Below are 21,538 nucleotides of genomic sequence, written 5' to 3' on the forward strand. Positions count from 1 at the left end.
GATTAATTTCGTGCTGAAAATACATACACTCCTTCTTCCCTCCCCCCATCCCATCATTTGTTTCCTTGTGCGTTCACACTGCACCTCTCATTCTCGTTCTAATATCGATTAAAATGCCCCTGATTCTTGACTCACATTTGCGTATAAACCAGGGGACTATAGTTCCAATCGCGCGTAACGTCGAACGGCCAATCTAAAAAAAAATTGTTGCGATACGAGGACTTCCCAAGAGGTCACCCATCCGAGTACTACTCTCGCCCAAGCAAACTTAACTGCAGAGTTCTGATGGGATCCAGTGCATTAGTGCTGGTATTATGCCACTTGTTTAATTTTGCGCTTCAAATACATACACTCCTTCTCTTTTTTTCCTCCTCCTGTCATTTGTTTCCTTGTGCGTGCGCACTGCACCTCCCGTACTCGTTCTAATATCAAGTAAAATGCCACGGCGACGTGACTCACATTTGCGAATAAACCTGAGGACCATAATTCAAGTCGCGCGTAACGTCGAAAGAATCATCTGCAAAAAAATGGGTGGAACACGAGGACTTCACAAGAAAATGGGTGAAATATAAGGACTTCGCAGGAGGTAACCCATGCTAGTACTACTCTCGCCCAAGCACCCTTAACTTGTGGAGTTCTAACAGAATCCGTTGCATTGGTGCTGGTATTATTGCTCATGTTTCATTATGCGCTGCAAATACATACACTCTTTCTCCCTCCATCCCCACTCCCGTCATTTGTTTCCTTATGCGTGCACTCTGCATCTCTACTTCTCGTTTTAATATCGATTAAAATGCCCCTGCTTCTTGACTCACATTTGCGTATAAACCAGTGGACACTAGTTCCAGTCGCGCGTAACGTCGAACGACCCGTCTGAAAAAAAAATTAGTGCGACACGAGGAATTCCCAGGAGGTCACCCATCCGAGTACTACTCTCGCCCAAGCACACTTAACTGCGGAGTTTTGATGGGATCCGGTGCATTAGTGCTGGTATGATCGCACCTGTTTAATTTCGCGCTGCAAATACATAAACTCCTTCTCCTTTCTTCCCCCTCCCATCATTTGTTTCCTTGTGCGTGCGCACTGCACCTCTCGTTCTCGTTCAAATATCATGTAAAATGCCACAGCGCCGTGACTCACATTTGCGAATAAATCTGCGGACCATAATTGAAGTCGTGCGTAACGTTGAACGGCACATCTGAAAAAAAAAGGGTACAACACGAGAACTTCCCAGGAGGTAACCCATCATTGTACTACTTTCGCCAAAGCACACTTAACTGCGGAGTTTTGATGGGATCCGGTGCATTTGTGCTGGTGTGACCGCACCTGATTAATTTCGTGCTGAAAATACATACACTCCTTCTTCCCTCCCCCCCTCCCATCATTTGTTTCCTTGTGCGTTCACACTGCACCTCTCCTTCTCGTTCTAATATCGATTAAAATGCCCCTGATTCTTGACTCACATTTGCGTATAAACCAGGGGACTATAGTTCCAATCGCGCGTAACGTCGAACGGCCCATCTAAAAAAAAATTGTTGCGATACGAGGACTTCCCAAGAGGTCACCCATCCGAGTACTACTCTCGCCCAAGCACACTTAACTGCAGAGTTCTGATGGGATCCAGTGCATTAGTGCTGGTATTATGCCACTTGTTTAATTTTGCGCTTCAAATACATACACTCCTTCTCTTTTTTTCCTCCTCCTGTCATTTGTTTCCTTGTGCGTGCGCACTGCACCTCCCGTACTCGTTCTAATATCAAGTAAAATGCCACGGCGATGTGACTCACATTTGCGAATAAACTTGAGGACCATAATTCAAGTCGCGCGTAACGTCGAAAGAATCATCTGCAAAAAAATGGGTGCAACACGAGGACTTCACAAGAAAATGGGTGAAATATAAGGACTTCGCAGGAGGTAACCCATGCTAGTACTACTCTCGCCCAAGCACCCTTAACTTGTGGAGTTCTGACAGAATCCGTTGCATTGGTGCTGGTATTATTGCTCATGTTTCATTATGCGCTGCAAATACATACACTTTTTCTCCCTCCATCCCCCCTCCCGTCATTTGTTTCCTTGTGCGTGCACTCTGCATCTCTACTTCTCGTTCTAATATCGATTAAAATGCCCCTGCTTCTTGACTCACATTTGTGTATAAACCAGTGGACCCTAGTTCCAGTCGCGCGTAACGTCGAACGACCCGTCTGAAAAAAAAATTAGTGCGACACGAGGAGTTCCCAGGAGGTCACCCATCCGAGTACTACTCTCGTCCAAGCACACTTAACTGCGGAGTTTTGATGGGATCCGGTGCATTAGTGCTGGTATGATCACACCTGTTTAATTTTCCGCTTCAAATACATACACTCCTTCTCTTTTCTTCCTCCTCTTGTCATTTGTTTCCTTGTGCGTGCGCACTGCACCTCCCGTACTCGTTCTAATATCAAGTAAAATGTCACGGCGACGTGACTCACATTTGCGAATAAACCTGAGGACCATAATTCAAGTCGCGCGTAACGTCGAAAGAATCATCTGCAAAAAAATGGGTGCAACACGAGGACTTCACAAGAAAATGGGTGAAATATAAGGACTTCGCAGGAGGTAACCCATGCTAGTACTACTCTCGCCCAAGCACCCTTACCTACGGTGTTCTGATAGAATCCGTTGCATTAGTGCTGGTATCATCGCACCTGTTTCATTTCGTGCTGAAAATACATACACTCCTTCTCCTTCCCTCCCCATCCCATCAATTGTTTCCTTGTGCATTCACACTGCACCTCTCATTCTCGTTCTAATATCGATTAAAATGCCCCTGCTTCTTGACTCACATTTGCGTATAAACCAGCGAAACCTAGTTCCAGTCGCGCGTAACGTCGAACGACTCTTTTAAAAAAAAATTGGTGCGACACGAGGACTTCGCAGGAGGTCACCCATCCGAGTACTACTCTCGCCCAAGCACACTTAACTGCGGAGTTCTGATGGGATCCGGTGTATTAGTGTTGGTATGATCGCACCCGTTTAATTCCGCGCTGCAAATACATAAACTCCTTCTCCTTTCTTCCCCCTCCCGTCATTTGTTTCCTTGTGCGTGCGCACTGCACCTACCGTGCTCGTTCTAATATCAAGCAAAATGCTACGGTACCGTGACTCACATTTGCGAATAAACTTGAGGACCATAATTCAAGTCGCGCGTATCGTCGAAAGAATTATCTGCAAAAAAATGGGTGAAATATAAGGACTTCGCAGGAGGTCACCCATCCTAGTGCTACTCTCGCTCAAGCACCCTTAACTTGTGGAGTTCTGATAGAATCTGTTGCATTGGTGCTGGTATGATTGCTCATGTTTCATTCTGTGCTTCAAATACATACACTTTTTCTCCCTCCATCCCCCCTCCCGTCATTTGTTTCCTTGTGCGTGCACTCTACATCTCTCCTTCTCGTTCTAATATCGATTAAAATGCCCCTACTTCTTGACTCACATTTGCGTATAAACCAGTGGACCCTAGTTCCAGTCGCGCGTAACGTCGAACGACCCGTCTGAAAAAAAAATTAGTGCGACACGAGAACCTCCCAGGAGGTCACCCGTCCAAGAACTACTCTCGCCCAAGCACACTTAACTGCGGAGTTCTGATGGGATCCGGTGCATTAGTGCTGGTATGATCGCACCTGTTTAATTTCGCGCAGCAAATACATAAATTCCTTCTCCTTTCTTCCCCCTCCCGTCATTTGTTTCCAAGTGCGTGCGCACTGCACCTCTCGTTCTCGTTCAAATATCAAGTACAATGCCGCAGCGCCGTGACTCACATTTGCGAATAAATCTGCGGACCATAATTAAAGTCGCGCGTAACGTCGAACGGCACATCTGAAAAAAAGAAAATGGGTGCAACACGAGAACTTCCCACGAGGTAACCCATCATTGTACTACTTTCACCAAAGCACACTTAACTGCGGAGTTCTGATGGGATCCGGTGCATTTGTGTTGGTATGATCGCACCTGTTTAATTTTGCGCTGCAAATACATAAACTCATTCCCCTTTCTTCCCCCTCCCATCATTTGTTTCCTTGTGCGTGCGCACTGCACCTCCCGTGCTCCTTCTAATATAAAGTAAAATGCTACGGTGCCGTGACTCACATTTGCGAATAAACCTGAGGACCATAATTCAAGTTGCGCGTATCGTCGAAAGAATCATCTGCAAAAAAATGGGTGCAACACAAGGACTTCCTAAGAAAATGGGTGAAATATAAGGACTTCGCAGGAGGTCACCCATCCGAGTACTTTTCTCGCCCAAGCACCCTTAACTGCGGAGTTCTGATAGAATCCGTTGCATTAGTGCTGGTATGATCCCTCATGTTTCATTCTGCACTGCAAATACATACACTCTTTCTCCTTCAAACCCTCCTCCCGTCATTTGTTTCCTTGTGCGTGCACTCTGCATCTCTCTTTCTCATTCTAATATCAAGTAATATGCCCCGGCACCGTGACTCACCTTTCCAAATGAACCAGCGGTTTATAATTCCATTCGCGCGCAACGTCGAAGAACCCATCCGAAAAAAAAAATAGGTGCAACACGAGGGCTTCCCAGGTGGTGACCCATCCGAGTACTACTCTCGCCCAAGCACACTTAACTGTGGAGTTCTGATAGGATCCAGAGCTTTAGTGCTGGTATGATCGCACCTGTTTAATTTCGTGCTGCAAATACATACACTCCTTCTCATTTCTTCCCCCTCCCGTCATTTGTTTCCTTGTGCGTTCACACTTCACCTCTCATTCTCGTTCTAATATCGATTAAAATGCCCCTGCTTCTTGACTCACATTTGCGTATAAACCAGCGGACCGTAGTTCCAGACGCGCGTAACGTCGAACGACCTGTCTGAAAAAAAATTGGTGCGACACGAGGACTTCCCAGGAGGTCACCCATCCGAGTACTAATCTCGCCCAAGCACACATCACTGCGGAGTTCTGATGCGATCCGGTGCATTAGTGCTGGTATGATCGCACCTGTTTAATTTTGCGCTGCAAATACATAAATTCATTCCCTTTTCTTCCCCCTCCCGTCATTTGTTTCCTTGTGCGTGCGCACTGCACCTTCCGTTCTCGTTTTAATATCAAGTAAATAGCTACAGAGCCGTGACTCACATTTGCGAATAAACTTGAGGACCATAATTCAAGTCGCGCGTAACGTCGAAAGAATCATCTGCAAAAAAATGAGTGCAACACGAGGACTTCACAAGAAAATGGGTGAAATATAAGGACTTCGCAGGAGGTAACCCATGCTAGTACTACTCTCGCCCAAGCACCCTTACATACGTAGTTCTGATAGAATCCGTTGCATTAGTGCTGGTATGATCGCACCAGTTTAATTTCGCGCAGCAAATACATAAACTCCATCTCCTTTCTTCCCCCTCCCGTCATTTGTTTCCTTGTGCGTGCGCACTGCACCTCTCGTTCTCGTTCAAATATCAAGTAAAATGCCACGGTGCCGTGACTCACATTTGCGAATAAATCTGTGGACCATAATTAAAGTCGCGCGTAACATCGAACGGCACATCTGAAAAAAAAAAATGGGTGCAACACGAGAACTTCCCAGGAGGTAACCCATCATTGTACTACTTTCGCCAAAGCACACTTAACTGCGGAGTTCTGATGGGATCCGGTGCATTAGTGCTGGTGTGACCGCACCTGTTTAATTTCGTGCTGAAAATACATACACTCCTTCTTCCCTCCCCCCCTCCCATCATTTGTTTCCTTGTGCGTTCACACTGCACCACTCATTCTCGTTAGAATATCGATTACAATGCCCCTGATTCTTGACTCACATTTGCGTATAAACCAGCGGACCATAGTTCCAGTCACGCGTAATGTCGAACGACCCATCTGAAAAAAAATTATTGCGATACGAGGACTTCCCAAGAGGTCACCCATCCGAGTACTACTCTCGCCCAAGCACCCTTAACTGCAGAGTTCTGATGGGATCCAGTACATTAGTGCTGGTATGATGCCACTTGTTTAATTTTGCGCTTCAAATACATACACTCCTTCTCTTTTCTTCCTCCTCCCGTTATTTGTTTCCTTGTGCGTGCGCACTGCACCTCCCGTACTCATTCTAATATCAAGTAAAATGCCACGGCGCCGTGACTCACATTTGCGAATAAACCTGCGGACCATAAATCAAGTCGCGCTTAACGTCGAAAGAATCATCTGTAAAAAGATGGGTGCAACACGAGGACCTCCTAAGAAAATGGGTGAAATATAAGGAATTCGCAGGAGGTCACCCATCCGAGTACTTTTCTCGCCCAAGCACCCTTAACTGCGGAGTTCTGATAGAATCCATTGCATTAGTGCTGGTATGATCCCTCATGCTTCATTCTGCACTGTAAATACATACACTCTTTCTCCTCCCATCCCCCACCCGTCATTTGTTTCCTTGTGCGTGCACTCTGCACCTCTCTTTCTCGTTCTAATATCAAGTAATATGCCCTGGCACCGTTACTCACCTTTGCAAATGAACCAGCGATTTATAATTCCATTCGCGCGTAACGTCGAGCAACCCATCCGAGAAAAAAAAGGTGCAACACGAGGGCTTGCCAAGTGGTCACCCATCGGAGTACTACTCTCGCCCAAGCACACCTAACTGCGGAGTTCTGATGGGTTCCGAGGCTTTAGTGCTGGTATGATTGCACCTGTTTAATTCCGCGCTGCAAATACATACACTCCTTCTCCTTTCTTCCCCCACCGTCATTTGTTTCCTTGTGCGCTCACACTTCATCTCTCCTTCTCGTTCTAATATCGATTAAAATGCCCCTGCTTCTTGACTCACATTTACGTATAAACCAGCGGACCCTAGTTCCAGACTCGCGTAACGTCGAACGACCCGTCTGAAAAAAAATTGGTGCGACACGAGGACTTTCCAGGAGGTCACCCATCCGAGTACTAATCTCGCCCAAGCACACTTAACTGCGGAGTTCTGATGGGATCCAGTGCATTAGTGCTGGTATGATCGCACCTGTTTAATTTTGCGCAACAAATACATAAACTCCTTCTCCTTTCTTCCCCCTCTCGTCATTTCTTTCCATGTGCGTGCGCACTGCACCTCCCGTGCTCGTTCTAATATCAAGTAAAATGCTATGGTGGCGTGACTCACATTTGCGAATAAACCTGAGGACCATAATTCAAGTCGCGCGTATCGTCGAAAGAATCATCTGCAAAAAAATGGGTACAACACGAGGACTTCTAAAGAAAATGGGTGGAATATAAGGACTTCGCAGTAGGTCACCCATCCTAGTGCTACTCTCGCCCAAACACCCTTAACTTGCGGAGTTCTGATAGAATCCGTTGTATTAGTGCTGGTATGATCGCACCTGTTTCATTTCGCGCTGTAAATACATAAACTCCTTCTCCTCTCTTCCCCCTCCCGTAATTTGTTTCCTTGTGCGTGCGCACTGCACCTCCCGTTCTCGTTTTAATATCAAGTAAAATGGTACAGCACCTTGACTCACATTTGCGAATAAACCTGAGGACCATAATTCAAGTCGCGCGTAACGTCAAAAGAATCATCTGCAAAAAAAATGGGTGCAACACGAGGACTTCACAAGAAAATGGGTGAAATATAAGGATTTCCCAGGAGGTAACCCATACTAGTACTACTCTCGTCCAAGCACCCTTACCTACGGAGTTTATTTCCTTGTGCGTGCACTCTGCATCCCTCTTTCTCGTTCTAATATCGATTAAAATGCCCCTGCTTCTTGACGCACATTTGCGTATAAACCAGTGGACCCTAGTTGTAGTCGCGCGTAACGTCGACACGAGGACTTCCCAGGAGGTCACCCATCCGAGTACTAATCTCGCCCAAGCACACTTCACTGCGGAGTTCTGATGGGATCCGGTGCATTAGTGCTGGTATGATCGCACCAGTTTAATTTTGCGCTGCAAATACATAAACTCATTCCCCTTTCTTCCCCCTCCCGTCATTTGTTTCCTTGTGTGTGCGCACTGCACCTCCCGTTCTCGTTCTAATATAAAGTAAAATGCTACAGCGCCGTGAATCACATTTGCGAATAAACCTGAGGACCATAATTCAAGTCGCGCGTAACGTCGAAAGAATTATCTGCAAAAAAATGGGTGCAACACGAGGACTTCACAAGAAAATGGGTGAAATATGAGGACTTCGCAGGAGGTAACCCATGCTAGTGCTACTCTCGCCCAAGCACCCTTACCTACGGAGTTCTGATAGAATCCGTTGCATTAGTGCTGGTATGATCGCACCTGTTTCATTTCGTGCTGAAAATACATACACTCCCTCTCCTTCCCTCCCCCTCCCATCAATTGTTTCCTTGTGCGTTCACACTGCACCCCTCCTTCTCGTTCTAATACCGATTAAAATGCCCCTGCTTCTTGACTCACATTTGCGGATAAACCAGCGGACCCTAGTTCCAATCGCGCGTAACGTCGAACGACCCGTCTGAAAAAAAATTTGTGCGACACGAGGACTTCCCAGGAGGTAACCCATGCTTGTACTACTCTCGCCCAAGCACCCTTACCTACGTAGTTCTGATAGAATTCGTTGCATTAGTGCTGGTATGATCGTACCTGTTTCATTTCGCGCTGCAAATACATACACTCTTTCTCCTTTCTTCCCCCTCACGTCATTTGTTTCCTTGTGCGTGCGCACTGCACCTCTTGTTCTCGTTCAAATATCAAGTAAAATTCCACGGCACCATGACTCACATTTGCGAATAAATCTGCAGACCATAATTCAAGTCGCGCGTAACGTCGCACGGCACATCTGAAAAAAAGAAAATGGGTGCAGCACGAGAACTTCCAAGGAGGTAACCCATCATTGTACTACTTTCGCCAAAGCACACTTAACTACGGAGTTCTGATGGGATCCGGTGCATTTGTGCTGGTGTGACCGCACCTGTTTAATTTCGTGCTGAAAATACATACACTCCTTCTTCACTCCCCCCCTCCCATCATTTGTTTCCTTGTGCGTTCACACTGCACCTCTCCTTCTCGTTCTAATATCGATTAAAATGCCCTTGATTCTTGACTCACATTTGCGTATAAACCAGCGGACCATAGTTCCAGTCGTGTGAAAAGTCGAACGATCCGTCTGAAAAAAAATTGGTGCGACACGAGGACTTCCCACGTGGTCACCAATCCGAGTACTACTCTCGCCTAGGCACACTTAACTGCAGAGTTATGATGGGATCCAGTGCATTAGTGCTGGTATGATCGCACCCGTTTAATTCCGCGCTGCAAGTACATAAACTACTTCTCCTTTCTTCCCCCTCCCGTCATTTGTTTCCTTGTGCGTGCGCACTGCACCTCCCGTGCTCGTTCTAATATCAATTAAAATACTACGGTGCCGTGACTCACATTTGCGAATAAACCTGAGGACCATAATTCAAGTTGCGCGTATCGTCGAAAGAATCATCTGCACAAAAATGGGTGGAACACGAGGACTTCCTAAGAAAATGGGTGAAATATAAGGACTTCGCAGGAGGTCACCCATCCTAGTTCTACTCTCGCCCAAGCACCCTTAACTTGCAGAGTTCTGATAGAATCCGTTGCATTGGTGCTGGTATGAATGCTCATGTTTCATTCTGCGCTGCAAATACATACACTTTTTATCCCTCCATCCCCCCCTCCCGTCATTTGTTTCCTTGTGCGTGCACTCTGCATCTCTCATTCTCGTTCTAATATCGATTAAAATGCCCCTTCTTCTTGACTCACATTTGCGTATAAACTAGTGGACCCTAGTTCCAGTCGCGCGTAACGTTGAACGACCCGTCTGAAAAAAAAATTAGTGCGACACGAGGACTTCCCAAGAGGTCACCCATACGAGTACTACTCTCGCCAAAGCACACTTAACTGCGGAGTTCTGATGGGATCCGGTGCATTAGTGCTGGTATGATCGCACCTGTTTAATTTTGCGCTGTAAATACATAAAATCCTTCTCCTTTCTTCCCCCTCCCTTCATTTGTTTCCTTGTGCGTGCGCACTGCACCTCTCGTTCTCGTTTAAATATCAAGTAAAATACCATGGTGCCGTGACTCACATTTGCGAATAAATCTGCAGACCATAATTAAAGTCGCGCTTAACGTCGAACAGCACATCTGAAAAAAAAAAATGGGTGCAACACGAGAACTTCCCAGGAGGTAACCCATCATTGTACTACTTTCGCCAAAGCACAGTTAACTGCGGAGTTCTGATGGGATCCGGTGCAGTTGTGCTGGTGTGACCGCACCTGTTTAATTTTGTGCTGAAAATACATACACTCCTTCTTCCCTCCCCGCCTCCCATCATTTGTTTCCTTGTGCGTTCACACTGCACCTCTCCTTCTCGTTCTAATATCGATTAAAATGCCCCTGATTCTTGACTCACATTTGCGTATAAACCAGCGGACCATAGTTCCAGTCGCGCGTAACGTCGAACGGCTCATCTAAAAAAATATTATTGCGATACGAGGACTTCCCAAGAGGTCACCCATCCGAGTACTACTCTCGCCCAAGCACACTTAACTGCAGAATTCTGATGGGATCCAGTGTATTTGTGCTGGTATGATGCCACTTGTTTAATTTTGCGCTTCAAATACATACACTCCTCTTTTCTTCCTCCTCCCGTCATTTGTTTCCTTGTGCGTGCGTACTCGTTCTAATATCAAGTAAAATGCCACGGTGCCGTGACTCACATTTGCGAATAAACCTGCGGACCATAAATCAAGTCGCGCGTAACGTCGAAAGAATCATCTGCAAAAAGATGGGTGCAACACGAGGACCTCCCAAGAAAATGGGTGAAATATATGGACTTCGCAGGAGGTCACCCATCCGAGTACTTTTCTCGCTCAAGCACCCTTAACTGCGGAGTTCTGATAGAATCTGTTGCATTAGTGCTGGTATGATCCCTCATGTTTCATTCTGCACTGCAAATATATACACTCTTTCTCATCCCATCCCCTCTCCTGTCATTTGTTTCCTTGTGCGTGCACTGTGCATCTCTCTTTCTCGTTCTAATATCAAGTAATATGCCCCGGTACCGTGACTCACCTTTGCAAATGAACCAGCGGTTTATAATTCCATTCGCGCGTAATGTCGAACAACCCATCCGAAAAAAATTGGTGCAACACGAGGGCTTCCCAAGTGGTCACCCATCCGAGTACTACTCCCCCCCAAGCACACTTAACTGCGGAGTTCTGATGGGATCCGGAGATTTAGTGCTGGTATGATCGCACCTGTTTAATTTCACGCTGCAAATACATACACTCCTTCTCCTTTCTTCCCCATCCTGTCATTTGTTTCCTTGTTCGTTCACACTTCACCTCTCATTCTCGTTCTAATATCGATTAAAATGCCCCTGCTTCTTGACTCACATTTGCGTATAAACCAGCGGACCCTAGTTCCAGACGTGCGTAACGTCGAACGACCCGTCTGAAAAAAAATTGGTGCGACACAAGTACTTCCCAAGAGGTCACCCATCTGAGTACTAATCTCGCCCAAGCACACATAACTGCGGAGTTCTGATGGGATCCGGTGCATTAGTGCTGGTATGATCGCACCTGTTTAATTTCGCGCTGCAAATACATAAACTCATTCCCCTTTCTTCCCCCTCCCGTCATTTGTTTCCTTGTGCGTGCGCACTGCACCTCCCGTTCTTGTTCTAATATCAAGTAAAATGTCACGGCACCGTGACTGACATTTGCGAATAAACCTGAGTATCATAATTCAAGTCGCGCGTAACATCGAAAGAATCATTTGCAAAAAAATGGGTGAAATATAAGGACTTCGCAGGAGGTAACCCATGCTAGTACTACTCTCGCCAAAGCACCCTTACCTACGGAGTTCTGATAGAATCCGTTGCTTTAGTGCTGGTATGATCGCACCTGTTTCATTTCGTGCTGAAAATACATACACTCCTTCTCCTTCCCTCCCCCTCCCATCAATTGTTTCCTTGTGCGTTCACACTGCACCTCTTCTTCTTGTTCTAATATCGATTAAAATGCCCCTGCTTCTTGACTCACATTTGCGTATAAACCAGCGGACCCTAGTTCCAGTCGCGCGTAACGTCGAACGACCCGTCTGAAAAAAAATTGGTGCGACACGAGGACTTCCAAGAGGTCACCCATCCGAGTACTATTCTCGCCCAAGCATATTTAACTACGGAGTTCTGATTGGATCCGGTGCATTAGTGCTGGTATGATCTCACCTGTTTAATTCCGCGCTGCAAATACATAAATTCCTTCTCCTTTCTTCCCGCTCCCATCATTTGTTTCCATGTGCGTGCGCACTGCACCTCCCGTGCTCGTTCTAATATCAAGTAAAATGCTAAGGTGCCGTGACTCACATTTACGAATAAACCTGAGGACCATAATTCAAGTCGCGCGTATCGTCGAAAGAATCATCTGCAAAAAAATGGGTGCAACACGAGGACTTCCTAAGAAAATAGGTGAAATATAAGGACTTCGCATGAGGTCACCCATCCTAGTGCTACTCTCACCCAAGCACCCTTAACTTGCGGAGTTCTGATAGAATCCGTTGCATTGGTGCTTGTATGATCGCTCATGTTTCATTCTGCGCTGCAAATACATACACTCTTTCTCCCTCCATCCCCTCTCCCGTCATTTGTTTCCTTGTGCGTGCACTCTGCATCTCTCCTTCTTGTTCTAATATCAAGTAAAATACCCTGGCATCGTGACTCACCTTTGCGAATGAACCAACGGTTTATAATTGCATTCGCGCGTAACGTCGAACGATCCATCCGAAAAAAATGGGTGCAACACGAGGACTTCCCAGGAGGTCACCAATCCGAGCACTACTCCCGCCCAAGCACACTTAACTGCTAAGTTCCGATGGGATACGGTGCATTAGTGCTGGTATGATGGCACCTATTTAATTTCGCGCTGCAAATACGTACACTCCTTCTCCTTTCTTCCCCTTCCCGTCATTTGTTTCCTTGTGCGTGTGCACTGCACCTCTCGTTCTCGTATAAATATCAAGTAAAATGCCACGGTGCAGTGACTCACATTTTCGAATAAATCTGCGGACTATAATTAAAGTCGCGCGTAACGTCGAATGGCACATCTAAAAAAAAAAATGGGTGCAACACGAGAACTTCCCAGGAGGTAACCCATCCTTGTACTACTTTCGCCAAAGCACACTTAACTGCGGAGTTCTGATGGGATCCGGTGCATTTGTGCTGGTGTGATAGCACCTGTTTAATTTCGTGCTGAAAATACATACACTCCTTCTCCTTCCCTCCCCCCTCCCATCATTTGTTTCCTTGTGCGTTCACACTGCACCTCTTTTTCTCATTCTAATATCGATTAATATGCCCCAACTTCTTGACTCACATTTGCGTATAAACAAGTGGACCATAGTTCCAGTTGCGCGTAACGTCGAACGACCCGTCTGGAAAAAAATTTGTGCGACACGAGAACTTCCCAGGAGGTCACCCATCCGAGTACTACTCTCGCCCAAGCACACTTAACTGCAGAGTTATGATGGGATCCGTTGCATTAGTGCTGGTATGATCGCACCCGTTTAATTTCGCGCTGCAAATACATAAACTCCTTCTCCTTTCTTCCCCCTCCCGTCATTTGTTTCCTTGTGCGTGCACTCTGCATCTCTCTTTCTCGTTCTAATATCAAGTAATATGCCTCGGCACCGTGACTCTCCTTTGCAAATGAACCAGCAGTTTATAATTCCATTCGCGCGTAACGTTTAACAACCCATCCGAAAAAAATAGGTGCAACACGAGGGCTTTCCAAGTTGTCACCCATCCGAGTACTACTCTCGCCCAAGCACACTTAAGTGCGGAATTCTGAGGGGATCCGGGGCTTTAGTGCTGGTTTGATCGCACCTGTTTAATTTTGCGCTGCAAATACATACACTCCTTCTCCTTTCTTCCCCCTCCGGTCATTTGGTTCCTTGTGCGTTCACACTTCACCTCTCATTCTCGTTCTAATATCGATTAAAATGCCCCTGCTTCTTGACTCACATTTGCGTATAAACCAGCGTACCATAGTTCCAGTCGCGCGTAACGTCGAACGACCCGTCTGAAAAAAAATTGGTGCGACACGAGGACTTCCCAAGAGGTCACCCATCCGAGTACTACTCTCGCCCAAGCACACTTAACTACGGAGTTCTGATGGGATCCGGTGCATTACTGCTGGAATGATTGCACCTGTTTAATTTCCCGCTGAAAATACATAAACTCATTCCCCTTTCGTCCCCCTCTCATCATTTGTTTCCTTGTGCGTGCGCACTGCAGCTCCCGTTCTCGTTCTAATATTAAGTAAAATGCTACAGCGCCGTGACTCACATTTGCGAATAAACCTGAGGACCATAATTCAAGTCGCGCGTAACGTCAAAAGAATTATCTGCAAAAAAATGGGTGCAACACGAGGACTTCCTAAGAAAATGGGTGAAATATAAGGACTTCGCAGGAGGTCACCCATCCTAGTGCTACTCTCGCCCAAGCACCCTTAACTTTCAGAGTTCTGATAGAATCCGTTGCATTGGTGCTGGTATGATTGCTCATGTTTCATTCTGCGCTGCAAATACATAAACTTTTTCTCCCTCTATCCCCCCTCCCGTCATTTGTTTCCTTGTGTGTGCACTCTGCATCTCTCCTTCTCATTCTAATATTGATTAAAATGCCCCTGCTTCTTGACTTACATTTGCGTATAAACCAGTGGACCCTAGTTCTAGTCGCGCGTAACGTCGAACAACCCGTCTGAAAAAAAAAATTAGTGCGACACGAGGACTTCCCAAGAGGTCACCCATCCTAGTACTACTCTCGCCCAAGCACACTTAACTGCGGAGTTCTGATGGGATCCGGTGCATTAGTGCTGGTTTGATCGCACCCGTTTAAGTTTGCGCTGCAAATACATAAACTACTTCTCCGTTCTTCCCCCTCCCGTCATTTGTTTCCTTGTGCGTGCGCACTGCACCTCTCGTTCTCGTTCAAATATCAAGTAAAAAGCCACAGCGCCGTGACTCACATTTGCGAATAAATCTGCGGACCATAACTAAAGTCGCGCGTAACGTCGAACGACACATCTGAAAAAAAGAAAATGGGTGCAACACGAGAACTTCCAAGGAGGTAACCCATCATTGTACTACTTTCGCCAAAGCACACTTAACTGCGGAGTTCGGATGGGATCCGGGGCTTTAATGCTGGTATGATTGCACCTGTTTAGTTTTGCGCTGCAAATACATACACTCCTTCCCCTTTATTCCCCCTCTCGTCATTTGTTTCCTTGTGCGTGCGCACTGCACCTCCCGTTCTCGTTCTAATATCAAGTAAAATTCTACAGTGCCGTGACTCACATTTGCGAATAAACCTGAGGACCACAATTCAAGTCGCACGTAACGCCGAAAGAATCATCTGCAAAAAAATGGGTGCAACACGAGGACTTCACAAGAAAATGGGTGAAATATATGGACTTCGCAGGAGGTAACCCATGCTAGTACTACTCTCGCCCAAGCACCCTTACCTACGGAGTTCTGATAGAATCCGTTGCATTAGTGCTGGTATGATCGCACCTGTTTCATTTCGTGCTGAAAATACATACACTCCTTCTCCTTCCCTCCCCCTCCCATCAATTGTTTCCTTGTGCGTTCACACTACATCACTCCTTCTCGTTCTAATATCGATTAAAATGCCCCTGCTTCTTGACTCACATTTCCGTGTAAACAAACCGACCCTAGTTCCAGTCGCGCGTAACGTCGAACGACCCGTCTGAAAAAAATTGGTGCGACACGAGGACTTCCCAGGAGGTCACCCATCCGAGTATTACTCTCGCCCAAGCACACTTAACTACGGAGTTCTGATGGGATCCGGTGCATTAGTGCTGGTATGATCGCACCCATATAATTTAGCGCTGCAAATACATAAACTCCTTCTCCTTTCTTCCCCCTCCCGTCATTTGTTTCCTTGTGCGTGCGCACTGCACCTCCCGTGCTCGTATTAAAATCAAGTAAAATGCTACGATGCCGTGATTCACATTTGTGAATAAACCTGAGGACCAAAATTCAAGTCGCGCGTATCGTCGAAAGAATCATCTGCAAAAAAATGGGTGCAACACGAGGACTTCCTAAGAAAATGGGTGAAATATAAGGACTTCGCAGGAGGTCACCCATCCTAGTGCTACTCTCGCCCAAGCACCCTTAACTTGCGGAGTTCTGATAGAATCCGTTACATTGGTGCTGGTATGATGGCTCATGTTTTATTCTGCGTTGCAAATACATACACTTTTTCTCCCTCCATCCCCCCTCCCGTCATTTGTTTCCTTGTGCGTGCACTCTGCATCTCTCCTTCTCGTTCTAATATCGATTAAAATGCCCTTGCTTCTTGACTCACATTTGCGTATAAACCAACGGACCATAGTTCTAGTCGCGCGTAACGTCGAACGACCCGTCTGAAAAAAAAATTAGTGCGACACGAGGACTTCCCAGGAGGTCACCCATCCGAGTACTACTCTCGCCCAAGCACACTTACCTGCGGAGTTCTGATGGGATCCGGTGCATTAGTGCTGGTCTGATCGCACCCATATAATTCAGCGCTGCAAATACATAAACTCCTTCTCCTTTCTTCCCCCTCTCGTCATTTGTTTCCTTGTGCGTGCGCACTGCACCTCCCGTGCTCGTTCTAATATCAAGTAAAATGCTACGGTGCCGTGACTCACATTTATGAATAAACCTGAGGACTATAATTCAAGTCGCGCGTATCGTCGAAAGAACCATCTGCAAAAAAATGGGTGCAACACGAGGGCTTCTTAAGAAAATGGGTGAAATATAAGGACTTCGCAGGAGGTCACCCATCCTAGTGCTACTCTCGCCCAAGCACCCTTCACTTGCGGAGTTTTGATAGAATCCGTTGCATTGGTGCTGGTAGGATGGCTCATGTTTCATTCTGCGCTGCAAATACATACACTTTTTCACCCTCCATCCCCCCTCCCGTCATTTGTTTCCTTGTGCGTGCACTCTGCATCTCTCCTTCTCATTCTAATATCGATTAAAATGCCCCTGCTTTTTGACTCATATTTGCGTATAAACCAGTGGACCCTAGTTCCAGTCGCGCGTAACGTCGAACGACCCGTCTGAAAAAAAAATTAGTGCGACACGAGGACTTCCTAGGAGGTCACCCATCCGAGTACTACTCTCGCCAAAGCACACTTAACTGCGGAGTTCTGATGGGATCCGGTGCATCAGTGCTGGTATGATCGCAACTGTTTAATTTCTCGCTGCAAATACATAAACTCGTTCTCCTTTCTTCCCCCTCCCGTCATTTGTTTCCTTGTGCGTGCGCACTGCACCTCTCGTTCTCGTTCAAATATCAAGTAAAATGCCACGGCGCCGTGACTCACATTTGCGAATAAATCTGCAGACCATAATTAAAGTCGCGCGTAACATCGAACAACACATCTAAAAAAAAGAAAATGGGTACAACACGAGGGCTTCCCAGGTGGTCAACCATCCGAGTACTACCCTCGCCCAAGCATACTTAACTGCGGAGTTTTGATGGGATCCGGAGCTTTAGTGCTGGTATGATCGCACCTGTTTAATTTCGCGCTGCAAATACATACACTCCTTCTCCTTTCTTCCCCCTCCCGTCATTTGTTTCCTTGTGCGTTCACACTTCACCTCTCATTCTCATTCTAATATCGATTAAAATGCCCCTACTTCTTGACTCACATTTGCGTATAAACCAGCGGACCCTAGTTCCAGATGCGCGTAACGTCGAACGACCCGTCTGAAAAAAAAATTGGTGCGACACGAGGACTTCACAAGAAAATGGGTGAAATATAAGGACTTCGCAGGAGGTAACCCATGCTAGTACTACTCTCGCCCAAGCACCCTTATCTACGGAGTTCTGATAGAATCCGTTGCATTAGTGCTGGTATGATTGCACCTATTTCATTTCGTGCTGAAAATACACACACTCCTTCTCCTTCCCTCCCCCTCCCATCAATTGTTTCCTTGTGCGTTCACACTGCACCTCTCCTTCTCGTTCTAATATCGATAAAAATGCCCCTGCTTCTTGACTCACATTTGCGTATAAACCAACGGACTCTAGTTCCAATCGCGCGTAACATCGAACGACCCGTCTGAAAAAAATTTGGTGCGACACGAGGACTTCCCAGGAGGTCAACCATCCGAGTACTAATCTCGCCAAGCACACTTAACTGCGAAGTTCTGATGGGATTCGGGGCTTTAGTGCTGGTATGATCGCACCTGTTTAGTTTCGCGCGGCAAATACATACACTCCTTCTCCTTTCTTCCTCCTCCCGTCATTTGTTTCCTTGTGCGTTCACACTTCACCTCTCATTCTCGTTCTAATATCGATTAAAATGCCCCTGCTTCTTGACTCACATTTGAGTATAAACCAGCGGACCCTACTTCCAGACGCGCGTAACGTCGAACGACCCGTCTGAAAAAAAATTGGTGCGACACGAGGACTTCCCAGGAGGTCAACCATCTGAGTACTAATCTCGCCAAGCACACTTAACTGCAAAGTTCTGATGGGATCCGGGGCTTTAGTGCTGGTATGATCGCACCTGTTTAGTTTTGCGCTGCAAATACATACACTCCTTCTCCTTTCTTCCCCCTCCCGTCATTTGTTTCCTTGTGCGTTCACACTTCACCTCTCATTCTCGTTCTAATATCGATTAAATTGCCCCTGCTTTTTGACTCACATTTGCGTATAAACCAGCGGACCCTAGTTCCAGACGGGCGTAACGTCGAACGACCCGTCTGAAAAAAAATTGGTGCGACACGAGGACTTCACAAGAAAATTGGTGAAATATAAGGACTTCGCAGGAGATAACCCATGCTAGTACTACTCTCGCTCAAGTACCCTTACCTACGGAGTTCTGAAAGAATTCGTTGCATTAGTGCTGGTATGATCGCACTTGTTTCATTTCATGCTGAAAATAAATACACTCCTTCTCCTTCCCTCCCCCTCCCATCAATTGTTTCCTTGTGCGTTCAAACTGCACCTATCCTTCTCGTTCTAATATCGATTAAAATGCCCCTGCTTCTTGACTCACATTTGAGTATAAACAAGCGGACCCTAGTTCCAGACGCGCGTAACGTCGAACGACCCGTCTGAAAAAAAATTGATGCGACACGAGGACTTCCCAGGAGGTCAACCATCCGAGTACTAATCTCGCCAAGCACACTTAACTGAGAAGTTTTGATGGGATCCGGGGCTTTAGTGCTGGTATGATCGCACCTGTTTAGTTTCGCGCTGCAAATACATACACTCCTTCTCCTTTCTTCCCCCTCCCGTCATTTGTTTCCTTGTGCGTTCACGCTTCACCTCTCATTCTCGTTCTAATATCGATTAAAATGCCCCTGCTTCTTGACTCACATTTGCGTATAAACTAGCGGACCCTAGTTCCAGACGGGTGTAACGTCGAACGACCCGTCTGAAAAAAAATTGGTGCGACACGAGGACTTCACAAGAAAATTGGTGAAATATAAGGACTTCGCAGGAGATAACCCATGCTAGTACTACTCTCACCCAAGCACCCTTTACCTACGGAGTTCTGAAAGAATCGGTTGCATTAGTGCTAGTATGATCGCACTTGTTTCATTTCATGCTGAAAATAAATACACTCATTCTCCTTCCCTCCCCCTCCCATCAATTGTTTCCTTGTGCGTTCAAACTGCACCTATCCTTCTCGTTCTAATATCGATTAAAATGCCCCTGCTTCTTGACTCACATTTGAGTATAAACCAGCGGACCCTAGTTCCAGTCGCGCGTAACGTCGAACGACCCGTTTGAAAAAAAATTGGTGCTACATGAGGACTTCCCAGGAGGTCACCCATCTGAGTACTACTCTCGCCCATGCACGCTTAACTGCGGAGTTCTGATGGGATCCGGAGCATTAGTGCTGGTATGATCACAACTGTTTAATTTCGCGCTGCAAATACATAAACTCATTCCCCTTTCTTCCCCCTCCCGTCATTTGTTTCCTTGTGCGTGCGCACTGCATCTCCCGTGCTCGTTCTAATATCAAGTAAAATGCTACGGTGCCGTAACTCACATTTGCGAATAAACCTGAGGACCATAATTCAAGTCGCACGTATCGTCGAAAGAATCATCTGCAAAAAAATAGGTGCAACACGAGGACTTCCTAAGAAAATGGGTGAAATATAAGGACTTCGCAGGAGGTCACCCATCTTTGTCCTACTCTCGCCCAAGCACTCTTAACTTGCGGAGTTCTGATAGAATTCGTTGCATTGGTGCTGGTATGATTGCTCATGTTTACATACACTTTTTCTCCCTCCATCCCCCCTCCCGTCATTTGTTTCCTTGTGCGTGCACTCTGCATCTCTCTTTCTCGTTCTAATATCGATTAAAATGCCCCTGCTTCTTGACTCACATTTGCGTATAAACCAGTGGACCCTAGTTCCAGTCGCGCGTAACGTCGAACGACCCGTCTGAAAAAAAATTAGTGCGATACGAGGACTTCCTAGGAGGTCACCCATCCGAGTACTACTCTCGCCCAAGTACACTTGACTGCGGAGTTCTGATGGGATCCGGAGCTTTAGTGCTGGTATGATCGCACCTATTTAATTTCGTGCTGCAAATACATAAACTCCATCTCCTTTCTTCCCCCTCCCGTCATTTGTTTCCTTGCACCTCCCGTGCTCGTTTTAATATCAAGTAAAATGTTACGACGCCGTGACTCACATTTGCGAATAAACCTGAGGGCCAAAATTCAAGTTGCGCGTAACGTCGAAAGAATCATTTGCAAAAAAATGGGTGCAACACGAGGACTTCCCAAGTGGTCACCCATCCGAGTACTACTCTCGCCCAAGCACACTTAACTGCAGAGTTATGATGGGATCGGTTGCATTAGTGCTGGTATGATCGCACCTGTTTAATTTCGTGCTGCAAATACATAAACTCCTTCTCCTTTCTTCCCCCTCCCGTCATTTGTTTCCTTGTGCGTGCACTCTGCATCTCTCTTTCTCGTTCTAATATCAAGTAATATGCCCCGGCACCGTGACTCACCTTTGCAAATGAACCAATGGTTTATAATTCCATTCGCGCGTAACGTCGAACATCCCATCCGAAAAAAAATAGGTGCAACACGAGGGCTTCCCAAGTGGTCACCCATCCGAGTACTACTCTCGCCCAAGCACACTTAACTGCGGAGTTCTGATGGGATCCGGAGCTTTAGTGCTGGTATGATCGCACGTGTTTAATTTCGCACAGTAAATACATACACTCCTTCTCCTTTCTTCCCCTTCCCGTCATTTATTTCCTTGTGCGTTCACACTTCACCTCTCATTCTCGTTCTAATATCGATTAAAATGCCCCTGCTTCTTGACTCACATTTGCGTATAAACCAGTGGACCCTAGTTCCAGTCGCGCGTAACGTCGAACGACCCGTCTGAAAAAAAAATTAGTGCGACACGAGGACTTCCCAGGAGGTCTCCAATCCGAGTACTACTCTCGCCCAAGCACACTTAACTGCGGAATTCTGATGGGATCCGGTGCATTAGTGCTGGTATGATCGCACCTGTTGAAT

General features: G+C 46.4%; 7 non-coding genes and 35 pseudogenes across 7 annotated transcripts; all 42 read right to left on the reverse strand.

Annotated features, from left to right (window-relative positions):
• Nucleotides 1-204: 204 nt before the first annotated feature.
• On the reverse strand, nucleotides 205-322 carry LOC148264041 (5S ribosomal RNA; annotated as a pseudogene).
• A 563-nt stretch (nucleotides 323-885) lies between these two features.
• LOC148264042 (5S ribosomal RNA) lies at nucleotides 886-1,004 on the reverse strand. The gene has a single exon (XR_015820483.1). It is a non-coding gene; the product is annotated as a 5S ribosomal RNA (ribosomal RNA).
• Nucleotides 1,005-1,209: 205 nt separating this feature from the next.
• Nucleotides 1,210-1,328, reverse strand: LOC148264043 (5S ribosomal RNA; annotated as a pseudogene).
• Nucleotides 1,329-1,532: 204 nt separating this feature from the next.
• On the reverse strand, nucleotides 1,533-1,650 carry LOC148264044 (5S ribosomal RNA; annotated as a pseudogene).
• A 563-nt stretch (nucleotides 1,651-2,213) lies between these two features.
• Nucleotides 2,214-2,332, reverse strand: LOC148264045 (5S ribosomal RNA; annotated as a pseudogene).
• Nucleotides 2,333-2,891: 559 nt separating this feature from the next.
• LOC148264046 (5S ribosomal RNA) lies at nucleotides 2,892-3,010 on the reverse strand. The gene has a single exon (XR_015820086.1). It is a non-coding gene; the product is annotated as a 5S ribosomal RNA (ribosomal RNA).
• A 532-nt stretch (nucleotides 3,011-3,542) lies between these two features.
• Nucleotides 3,543-3,661, reverse strand: LOC148264047 (5S ribosomal RNA). The gene has a single exon (XR_015820492.1). It is a non-coding gene; the product is annotated as a 5S ribosomal RNA (ribosomal RNA).
• A 209-nt stretch (nucleotides 3,662-3,870) lies between these two features.
• LOC148264048 (5S ribosomal RNA) lies at nucleotides 3,871-3,989 on the reverse strand (annotated as a pseudogene).
• Nucleotides 3,990-4,551: 562 nt separating this feature from the next.
• Nucleotides 4,552-4,670, reverse strand: LOC148264049 (5S ribosomal RNA). The gene has a single exon (XR_015820582.1). It is a non-coding gene; the product is annotated as a 5S ribosomal RNA (ribosomal RNA).
• Nucleotides 4,671-4,875: 205 nt separating this feature from the next.
• Nucleotides 4,876-4,994, reverse strand: LOC148264050 (5S ribosomal RNA; annotated as a pseudogene).
• A 562-nt stretch (nucleotides 4,995-5,556) lies between these two features.
• Nucleotides 5,557-5,675, reverse strand: LOC148264051 (5S ribosomal RNA; annotated as a pseudogene).
• A 204-nt stretch (nucleotides 5,676-5,879) lies between these two features.
• Nucleotides 5,880-5,997, reverse strand: LOC148264052 (5S ribosomal RNA; annotated as a pseudogene).
• A 560-nt stretch (nucleotides 5,998-6,557) lies between these two features.
• LOC148264053 (5S ribosomal RNA) lies at nucleotides 6,558-6,676 on the reverse strand (annotated as a pseudogene).
• Nucleotides 6,677-6,880: 204 nt separating this feature from the next.
• On the reverse strand, nucleotides 6,881-6,999 carry LOC148264054 (5S ribosomal RNA; annotated as a pseudogene).
• Nucleotides 7,000-7,784: 785 nt separating this feature from the next.
• On the reverse strand, nucleotides 7,785-7,904 carry LOC148264055 (5S ribosomal RNA; annotated as a pseudogene).
• Nucleotides 7,905-8,791: 887 nt separating this feature from the next.
• LOC148264056 (5S ribosomal RNA) lies at nucleotides 8,792-8,910 on the reverse strand (annotated as a pseudogene).
• A 204-nt stretch (nucleotides 8,911-9,114) lies between these two features.
• Nucleotides 9,115-9,233, reverse strand: LOC148264057 (5S ribosomal RNA; annotated as a pseudogene).
• Nucleotides 9,234-9,796: 563 nt separating this feature from the next.
• LOC148264058 (5S ribosomal RNA) lies at nucleotides 9,797-9,915 on the reverse strand (annotated as a pseudogene).
• Nucleotides 9,916-10,123: 208 nt separating this feature from the next.
• LOC148264059 (5S ribosomal RNA) lies at nucleotides 10,124-10,242 on the reverse strand (annotated as a pseudogene).
• Nucleotides 10,243-10,446: 204 nt separating this feature from the next.
• Nucleotides 10,447-10,564, reverse strand: LOC148264060 (5S ribosomal RNA; annotated as a pseudogene).
• A 543-nt stretch (nucleotides 10,565-11,107) lies between these two features.
• LOC148264061 (5S ribosomal RNA) lies at nucleotides 11,108-11,226 on the reverse strand (annotated as a pseudogene).
• Nucleotides 11,227-11,431: 205 nt separating this feature from the next.
• Nucleotides 11,432-11,550, reverse strand: LOC148264062 (5S ribosomal RNA; annotated as a pseudogene).
• Nucleotides 11,551-12,079: 529 nt separating this feature from the next.
• Nucleotides 12,080-12,197, reverse strand: LOC148264063 (5S ribosomal RNA; annotated as a pseudogene).
• A 560-nt stretch (nucleotides 12,198-12,757) lies between these two features.
• LOC148264064 (5S ribosomal RNA) lies at nucleotides 12,758-12,876 on the reverse strand (annotated as a pseudogene).
• A 207-nt stretch (nucleotides 12,877-13,083) lies between these two features.
• Nucleotides 13,084-13,202, reverse strand: LOC148264065 (5S ribosomal RNA; annotated as a pseudogene).
• Nucleotides 13,203-13,408: 206 nt separating this feature from the next.
• Nucleotides 13,409-13,527, reverse strand: LOC148264066 (5S ribosomal RNA; annotated as a pseudogene).
• A 204-nt stretch (nucleotides 13,528-13,731) lies between these two features.
• Nucleotides 13,732-13,850, reverse strand: LOC148264067 (5S ribosomal RNA; annotated as a pseudogene).
• A 205-nt stretch (nucleotides 13,851-14,055) lies between these two features.
• LOC148264068 (5S ribosomal RNA) lies at nucleotides 14,056-14,174 on the reverse strand (annotated as a pseudogene).
• A 563-nt stretch (nucleotides 14,175-14,737) lies between these two features.
• On the reverse strand, nucleotides 14,738-14,856 carry LOC148264069 (5S ribosomal RNA). Its single transcript, XR_015821173.1, has one exon. It is a non-coding gene; the product is annotated as a 5S ribosomal RNA (ribosomal RNA).
• A 209-nt stretch (nucleotides 14,857-15,065) lies between these two features.
• On the reverse strand, nucleotides 15,066-15,184 carry LOC148264070 (5S ribosomal RNA; annotated as a pseudogene).
• Nucleotides 15,185-15,742: 558 nt separating this feature from the next.
• On the reverse strand, nucleotides 15,743-15,861 carry LOC148264071 (5S ribosomal RNA). The gene has a single exon (XR_015819844.1). It is a non-coding gene; the product is annotated as a 5S ribosomal RNA (ribosomal RNA).
• Nucleotides 15,862-16,423: 562 nt separating this feature from the next.
• On the reverse strand, nucleotides 16,424-16,542 carry LOC148264072 (5S ribosomal RNA; annotated as a pseudogene).
• A 562-nt stretch (nucleotides 16,543-17,104) lies between these two features.
• LOC148264073 (5S ribosomal RNA) lies at nucleotides 17,105-17,223 on the reverse strand (annotated as a pseudogene).
• A 209-nt stretch (nucleotides 17,224-17,432) lies between these two features.
• Nucleotides 17,433-17,551, reverse strand: LOC148264074 (5S ribosomal RNA; annotated as a pseudogene).
• Nucleotides 17,552-18,111: 560 nt separating this feature from the next.
• LOC148264075 (5S ribosomal RNA) lies at nucleotides 18,112-18,229 on the reverse strand (annotated as a pseudogene).
• Nucleotides 18,230-18,434: 205 nt separating this feature from the next.
• LOC148264076 (5S ribosomal RNA) lies at nucleotides 18,435-18,552 on the reverse strand (annotated as a pseudogene).
• Nucleotides 18,553-19,111: 559 nt separating this feature from the next.
• LOC148264077 (5S ribosomal RNA) lies at nucleotides 19,112-19,229 on the reverse strand (annotated as a pseudogene).
• A 558-nt stretch (nucleotides 19,230-19,787) lies between these two features.
• Nucleotides 19,788-19,908, reverse strand: LOC148264078 (5S ribosomal RNA; annotated as a pseudogene).
• A 544-nt stretch (nucleotides 19,909-20,452) lies between these two features.
• LOC148264079 (5S ribosomal RNA) lies at nucleotides 20,453-20,571 on the reverse strand (annotated as a pseudogene).
• A 192-nt stretch (nucleotides 20,572-20,763) lies between these two features.
• LOC148264080 (5S ribosomal RNA) lies at nucleotides 20,764-20,882 on the reverse strand (annotated as a pseudogene).
• Nucleotides 20,883-21,087: 205 nt separating this feature from the next.
• On the reverse strand, nucleotides 21,088-21,206 carry LOC148264081 (5S ribosomal RNA). Its single transcript, XR_015821183.1, has one exon. It is a non-coding gene; the product is annotated as a 5S ribosomal RNA (ribosomal RNA).
• Nucleotides 21,207-21,412: 206 nt separating this feature from the next.
• Nucleotides 21,413-21,531, reverse strand: LOC148264082 (5S ribosomal RNA; annotated as a pseudogene).
• Nucleotides 21,532-21,538: the final 7 nt, after the last annotated feature.

Source organism: Carica papaya, chromosome 5 (genome assembly GCF_054855325.1).
Source record: "Carica papaya isolate Zhongbai chromosome 5, ASM5485532v1, whole genome shotgun sequence".
NCBI classification, from domain to species: domain Eukaryota; kingdom Viridiplantae; phylum Streptophyta; class Magnoliopsida; order Brassicales; family Caricaceae; genus Carica; species Carica papaya.